This window comes from Gossypium arboreum, chromosome 8 (assembly GCF_025698485.1).
Source record: "Gossypium arboreum isolate Shixiya-1 chromosome 8, ASM2569848v2, whole genome shotgun sequence".
Lineage (NCBI taxonomy): Eukaryota > Viridiplantae > Streptophyta > Magnoliopsida > Malvales > Malvaceae > Gossypium > Gossypium arboreum.
Window position 1 is genome coordinate 75,356,799 of NC_069077.1, and position 8,839 is coordinate 75,365,637.

The following is an 8,839-nucleotide window of genomic DNA, read 5'->3' on the forward strand; positions in this document are numbered from 1 at the left end:
TCATCATTCATCAATTCATTTATATACATCATATTAATCCTGTTGAATTTCTAGGAAATTTCGATGGATTATCCATTACCCGTTAAGTCATAAGAATGATCATTTCAAGTATGCACTCCCGCAAATCTCACATCTTACGGCGGGATTACCAGTCCAGGCTAAATCCCTCGCATCATAAACTCATAAGGTGAAGTCAGGATTACTAGTCCAAGCTAAATCCCTTATGGCGACAAACACCCTTAATAAGCTAGGACCTGAATTGCTAGTTCTGGCTAAATTCAGACCCTAATCGGATTACCCGTCTGGGTTAAATCCACAATGCACACGTATCCTTCGGGAGGCTCGATCACTCAAGGAGCACCCATCCAAGCTAGATCCTTTTTATATTTGAGATCAACGGATTACCCGTCCGGGCTAAATCCTTTCCGTAACACATGCAGGATCTCAAGTCATGTAAGCCATGGTTCATCCATCAGATTTCCTTTTTAACCTCAACCGAGACATTTATCAACATGTCATTATTAAGGATATATTTCATATATTTTCATGCCATCATCAAATGCAATTACTATACATTCATAAATCATGCAATTAAGCATACTATGAGTTTACTTTAAGTTATTAGAACTTACCTGGTACTTGTCTCGGTATCGTGTTTCAGTTATTCTGAAACCTTTCATTTTCCTCGATCAACCTCCGAAATTTGTTCCTCAGGGTCTATAACAATAAAAATAAATCATTAACACCTCACATTGTACTTTTTGAGTCCACATTTCACCCCTGGTCCAAATGACCATTTTGCCCCTAACCTTTCACATTTTTATGATTTAGTCCCTAGGCTCGTATAATGGAATGCATGCAATTTCTACATTACCCAAGCCTAGCCGAATGTTCTTTCCTCTTATGGTAGCCAACATTTTTCCATTATTTCACATTTCTACCTCACATTTTACACCTTTTGCAAAAAGATCTTTTTTAAGGGTTTTTCATGAAAATCACCTAAGAAAATATGTTTAACACACATCCAACTTCCATATTCTTCCATAAACCATCAAAATACAAGTAACTCATGCATGGGAAAATTTCTAAACATGAACCCTAGCATGAAATATGGGTACAAATAGAGAGAGTATGCTACCGAGATTTTAAAAATACGAAGAAGATTAAAAATGGGGCTTGAGAGCACTTACTATTGAGCTTGAAAATGTTGAAAACCCGAGCTATGGTGACTTGAGAATTTCGGCTAGACAAGGAAGAAGAATGGCTGATTTTTTCCTTCTTTTTCCCATATTATTTCATTAAATTGCCAAATGACCAAAATGCCCTTAAGCCCTTTCTTTAAAATTTCATCCATACAAGCCCATTTTTTTCCCAAAAACTTAGAAATTGGGCAAATTACTTCTCAAGACCTTCTAACTAATATTCTAAATCAATTTCATACAAATTTCTTCTAAAACCCAAGTTTTGCAATTTATTCAATTTGGTCCCTAATGTCCAATTGGACACCTTACTCAAAGAATTCCTTCATGAAACTTTAACACATGCATATTCACATATTCTAGACCTCATAATAATCATAAAATAAATATTTTGATGTCAAATTTGTGGTCCCAAAACCACTGTTCTAACTAGGCCCTATTTTTGGATGTTATAGTACATGCCATTATACCAAAATAAGTTTACTATTTATACTAAAACAAGTTAGTGGATAGTGTGATGATGCTCCAACCGATCTCCAACCTTCTTGAGCTTTCGAGCATTATAAAATAGAGAAAATAAAACCTAGTAAGCATTATATGCTTAGTAAGTTCGTATAACAAGAATTAAAACTTACCAATTACATTTTAATAATATTAAGCATACAATTAACATGGTTTCATCATTTTGGAAAGTTTACCTAAACACACATGTAATCAATCAAGCAAGTTAGTCATATAAAACATTTATACATCAAATAAATATAGATGAGCTCTTTATATAATCTTTCACCAAATAATTCAGAAGCATTTAGGGCATATTTCTAGTCATCTCATTATTTTATCATGTCAAGAGTTTTGTCTATTGAATTATTGAAATATCGATGGATACTCAAATAGCACACTCAAGGTGTACAATTATGTAAACCGTCAATTTATAATTGAGGCTACCCATTAGGGCACATAGTCAGAGAGCACACTCTCGAGTCATATATCAGGATGCTTAAATGAGCCATGTGATTATATAATAGGACATTTATCCGGGCTATTAGGAAACTCATAAGGGTTTTACTCAGCGATATTATAGAGCTTATCAGATATCTTCGAAGACATACTATCAGAAAGCACAGGATAAGGTAACAGGGAGTTCAAGCGAGCTAAACAGGACGCTCATGAAGAGCTGCATTTGTGTCTGCATTATATGCCGGATCACAACCGATCACATGTCAGGACACTCACAAAGAGCTTCGGTAATGTGCAACAAATGCAAAAATAATTACCGATTAGGATACTCGCAGGAACTATATATCAAGATGCTCGAGAAGCCTATATTGGGATTACTCGTCCGAGCTAAATCCCATCTGCAACATATTTAGAATCATATTTCATGTATGGGAAATCACATGTATCCATCGATTTCCATTGTTCAAGCAGAACTTAATAACTTTATAACATTTTCAATCATATAATCTTTCATGTACATTAAACATACATATAAATCACATAATTACATGCCACATTCAAACCAATTACATCATTCAATTCTAACATATTAACATGCATAATTAAGTTATACGAACTTACCTCGATAATAATTCGTACAAGAAAATCTACTAATTTGAAACTCTCTTTTCCTCGATCTAGCTTTGAATTTGTGTTATCTGGATCTATATAAATGATTTTAATCATCAATTTGTCACATTTCATATTCTATTGAACTCAATTTACATCCTAGGAAAAATTACCATTTTGCCCCTAAACTTTTCATAAATTCCAATTTCGTCCCTAAATCACAATTTCATCAAAATTCACTTTGTAAAAGTTGTTTATCTATCAACAACCTTTCATTTTCTACCATAAATTTCAAATTTTTAGCATATTTATCCATGGAAAAACTTCTATACTTTGATAACTTTTCAAATTAATCCCCCAAATAGATGGATTAGACTATCTTGGTTTCAAAATTATAAAAATTACTAAAAATGAGGCTTGAATACTTACCCAATTATGCTAAGAAAGCTTGTTTTCTCTTTCCTAGGGTTTCCATGGAATATATTTGGAAGAAGATGATATATAATGATTTTTATTTCTTATTAATTTTTATCATCCATTATTTTTTCTCTTTTCCAATTTAGTCCTTACCCTTTTTCTAATTTTTCCATGGATGAATCATCAAAATATCTACTAACTTTTCTTTAATGGTTTACTTACCATATAAGAACCTCAAGTTTTGAATGTCATTGCTATTTGATCCTTCTAGCTACTAGAATCCAACTTTTGCATTTTATGTAATTTGGTCCTATCAGTAATTAAGCAGAAAATCGATAAAAATTTTTTATCAGAATTTTCTTATGACATTACTATCAAAATACTAACCATGCAAAAATATAAAAATAAAATTTCTTTTCGGCTCGAATTTGTGGTCCCGAAACCACTGTTCTGATTTCACTAAAAATAGGCTGTTACATTACTAGGGAACAATGCAGCCATACGCCCGATGCAGTAGCAAAATGTAAATAACCCATTGTTGCCGCAAGATGCTCGCATACAAAATAGGACTATACGCAATTTTGTAGTACTTGGCTTGGATGATTTACAACCAGGAGTTGTTAGGCCAGTAATCCAAGCTGGGAATTTCGAACTCAAGGCAGTAATGTTTCAAATGCTGAATTCTAATGGACAATATGCTGGGCTACCACATGAAGATGTGAGAGAATAACTTAAATCCTTTTTATTGATCTGTGCTTTCTTCAAACATTTTGATTCAAACTTTCAAATCAATGATTTGAGTTCAATTGAAGGTAATCCTTATCTCTAAACTTATTTTTAAGTTGATTTTAACCATTATTTATTAATTAAAGTGGTTATAATGAATTTTCAACTTTACTTTCTTCTTTCTTGAACTTGAGGATCAACAATGGTGGATCTTTAATTTTGAGTCAAAATCCAAATATTAGTGGATGTCTAAACTCAAAATAGGTCTAATAAGAGGCTTTTAATCTTAAACCAAAAGATCAAACATGTAATGCCCCAAATTTTTAGATTTCTGAATGTGTTTGGTTTTTAGATAAATTGACTTAGTTTGGTGGTTAAGTGCCTTGGGTGTTCACTTTGGGTCCTGTGTTTGAGCCCATTCGGTGTGAATTGTGGAATTTTTTTCCTTTTGCGTGGGGCTTGTTAAGAGCTAGAATTTAGTTTAAATTTTAAAAGTTTCAGCATATGGGGTATTGGATGGGGATTAAGATTATTATCAAATTTAATTAGATTTTAATTAAATTAAATATCCTCTATTTTATTCTTTTGTGACCACCTTAAACCCTTCTTTTTGGGTTTCACGTTCTTTTTCTTTTGGCTGCTAATTTTCCACTCAAAATTTGTTCTTTTGGTTCATCCTTTGCTTAACTTTGTCCTCTTGAGAATTAGAAAAGTATTGGTTGCGTCTTCATGTGGATTAAAATTTGGCTGTAGTGTAAGTATTTTTTTTTTGTCTCGCAGTTTCTGTTGTTAGTTTTTTTTTTTTTTTTTTGGATCAAGGTGATTTGATTTGGTTTCAAAATATTGATTAGAAATTCTTGTGGTGTTTAATTAAGCGAAAAGGGTGAGAATCCAACTCCTTCGTTAGAGTAGGCTTCGAGTTGATCACTATTGTCGAGTGGTAAGTGTGCTAAAGTCTTTTGGAAGGCTAAGATTTTAAGATGTTTTGGTGTTAATTGGTCAGGTTTTGATGAATTTATTAGTATGTCTTGTTGGAAATTGTAGGTTCGTGGATTCCTGATAGTGGAGTGGATCAAATACGTAATCAGGTGGGCAGAAACAACCCAAAAATCTGTTTAAAATTTGATAAAAATCACAAAACAAAAGATGTTATGAAACTGTTCAGTTTCCATATGGCCTGGCACACAACCGCGTGGGATTTTACAAATTGTGCACAATGGCCGTGTGCAGTACACGGCCGTGTGAGATTGTGTAGCCCGTATGGCTAGGCCGTGTGAGACACACAGCCGTGTGAATCTTTACAGACCGTGTGGGTGGCCTGTATGGGCCACATAGGCTGGGTTTTGGGTCGTGTGGGCCTTTTGGAAAAATTTAAGGCACAATTAAGGATTGTTTAGGGGAAATTATATTTGGGTCCGAGGAGATCACGTAGGTCAGAAAATTGTAAGTTTTATCTTTAAGTACGTACAAACAACTCGAAAGGCATGGTAAATATGTTAAACTTGGATTAAAACTAATGGTTTTAATACGTATTTGATAAGTTATGTATATGAGTATGACATGTAATATTTGCTATATGTGGATATGCCATCTATTTGAGATTTCAATATGTATAAGGCATGTGTATGATATGTATGTTTCGGGGTGGGATATGTATGACAGAGATAGTGTTTATGGTAGTATATACTGCAAATATGGCAGCTAGACCGCAACACTATATGTGTGGCAGCTGCAGATTTTTTAAGTGGCATTCCACTACATATTGGTGTGATTGGATAGATGGGCTTTTGTAGTCCAATATGGTGTGATTGGTTGGACGGAGATGGTGTGTAGCGGATGGGGGTAGGTTTGTGATAAATGTGTGTTATGGTTTGATAAGATATGATCCAACATGTTACACTACAGTATGATAAGCTATAAACTGTATGGATTTGATATGATATGAAACATTTGGAACAAATGTATTATATGATATTTTACTATATAATTAATGTATATTAAATGTATAAATTTGTACAATGGGCCAAATCGTTCACTAGGTAATTAGCTCATGTTTCTGTATGTTTTGATTCAAGTAATCTTCCGATATAACATAGGATGGCGTCACGGGAGGCTCGGGTTTCACATTCTCAACACAATATTTTATGGTTTTATTTTGTTTGTCTCAATCGGACATTACAGACTTTATTTTGGTTATTTGTTTTGGACAACTTATGGATCATTTAGTTCATTAGGACTCAAATGGCCTGTTTTGCCAAAGCTTAGATGGTTATTAATCCTATCTAAGGTAACTAAAATTAAACGATAAGTCTTCAAGTAATAACTACCGCGAATTAAGTTTAAGGTTTTCACTAAAATGAGTTTGGCATGATTTGGTTATGGGAGAATTTAACTTGGGATTTTAACATGATCGAAATGATTAACAAATAACAAGACATTGAAAGTTTCAACTCGCATTAAAATTGTTTTTCTTCTACTAAACAAATTTATTTTCTTTTGTTTCCTTTTCTAGCAATGTGACCTCCATAATTCGACCGTAACGTCTAGGCTGGGTATGGGGTTTTACAAAACACGTTTCATGGATCAATTTTGAGAAATTTGAATTTGATCAAGAACATGGATGATTTTTCTAAAAAATTATGAAACAGATTAAATGATGAAATTAACACTGAGAATACATGTTATTGGACTAGGAATGAAGATTAGAAGTGGTTTGAGATGCTGAAAATGGAGTTTAGTTGAGGAATTCCATATTTCGGCTTAGTTGTACAACATTGGTAAGGTAGTTTAGAGCAATGATTTAAATTCGTATACTTTATCAAATTCTGTATTTCTTGCTGCTATTGTTAGTTTGTAATGCATACTTTGTCTCTGTTAAAGCTCCATATCAAGAGAAAGAACGTGCAAATTAGAATTGAAGCTCAAACTTGCTTGTTTGAACACACTTTTGCTTAAAGAGCTAATGTGGGGGTGAGTAATATTAAGGGCAATATGGTAAATTTGCCTAATTATGTATTAAATTAAAGGCTTAATTGGTGTTATTAACGACTTAATTGCATATTGGATGGTTGGATATGCAAAAACAGGTTTTACTTTATAAAAGAGCAAAATGGCAATTGGTTTGGTAAGTTGTGTATTATGTTTTTAGCATGATTAAATTGTATAGAATAAATTGATATTTGGAGCATGAATTGCTGATTTATTGAAGATTTGATAAATATTTTCTAATTGGCATATGAATATTGGGAAAATGATATTTGCTATGCTTAATTTTATTGATGTTAAAATTGCTTAGCGACATGCTTTCACTTGCATTTTAACATCCTAAATTAAGTGTTTAAATAATAGAGTTTTTGCCTTGTATGTATGATTATATTGGCAACATTGCATGGTGGATCCATTGGATATAGTTGGCATGGCATAAGATTTGTGAATACTCGCTATTATTTGTGATATTGTGAGCATATGGCTCTTGGTGGACTGATTTGTTTGGAGTAGATAAAGGAGTGTTGAGCTTGAGTCTCCACTCATCGGGTTATTTAAGGCTCTATAAGGGAGCGTGTGGCTTCGGCCCGCTCAATTCAGAGGATTGTATTTGATTTATGGGAGTTCGAAGATCTATTTATCAAATGTATGATCACATGTTTACTTATTTCCATGGATGTATTATGCCAATATAATTTATTGATTGTGCCAATATAATTAAATGTTTATATGTTAAAAGATGATTTTACATGCCATGGAAAAATTGATTCTTAATTTTTGAAATAACATGTGATGTTATGCTGAAATGTTAACATGTTGTGACTGAAAATTTAATGCTTAATTGCTTTGATTTATGCATGATTGGGTGCAAATTACTTTACTATGATTCATTGAGATTTTTAAGCTCACATACTCACATTTCGTGCAGAGAATTTTTCGGTGAAAGGAGTTAAGAAGCAAGTGCAAGGGTGATCCAAGAATAAGGCTCGGTAGTGATTAAGAAATTTACTTTAGAGACTATATTGGGGCATTGTGACGCTTTTGAGACTAGTGTTATTTTACTTGTAATGGACATCGGACATTAAATTTTGGACTTTAATTTTGGTGATTTTATAATTGCTTTAATACATGATTTTAGTCTAATTTATGTTTAATTTATAGTATGTTGATGAGTGTTCGTACAATGGTTGATAACATGGTGTATGAAACATATATTTTATACTAACAATGTTCAATTGAAGCTTACCATGGAGTGGATTGGTTGGGACTAAGGTATGTAGCTTGTGAGAATTAATTTTTGTTTCCTAAGCGTGTAATTGGGTGTTAAATTTTGATTAATTGTTGCATATTTTTCGTAAATAAATTAAATTGGAGATGGGTTTAGCACCCCGAACCCAGCCTAGACGTTATGGCCGAATCTGGCGTTGTCACATTGAAGTGTTTTTCGCAATGCGTGATGTCGTTGAATAACCCTTTCCATATTTATCTTCATTGTGTGATCTTAATGATGATTTTAAAATGTGTTGTTCATTTCAAAACTTGCATCCCAAGCAAAAGGTATTTACTTTAAAATCGTTATTTTTTTCCAAAATCATTTTATAGCGGAAACTTTTTAAAACAGTTGCATGCTTGCGTTTACTTTGTAAAAACATTGTCTCCTTTTGAAAATATGCGGCCTACTACTAACAAATATGAATTAAGGTAAATAAATCCCAAATTAAAATAAACACTTAAAGAGGCCTTATTACAAAACAAATACCCAGATTAAATAATTTATAAATTAAATATTAAAAATGGAAGCAAATGTCATTGTGTGGCCACCTTCGAGTCCCTCGTAGCACCGATCCGCCTAAGGGTTACCTGCACAGAAAAGCAAAAGGGTGAGTTTATTAAAACTCAGTGTGTAATCCCTTAGCAATAGTCAGTCATACAATAGGCAATTT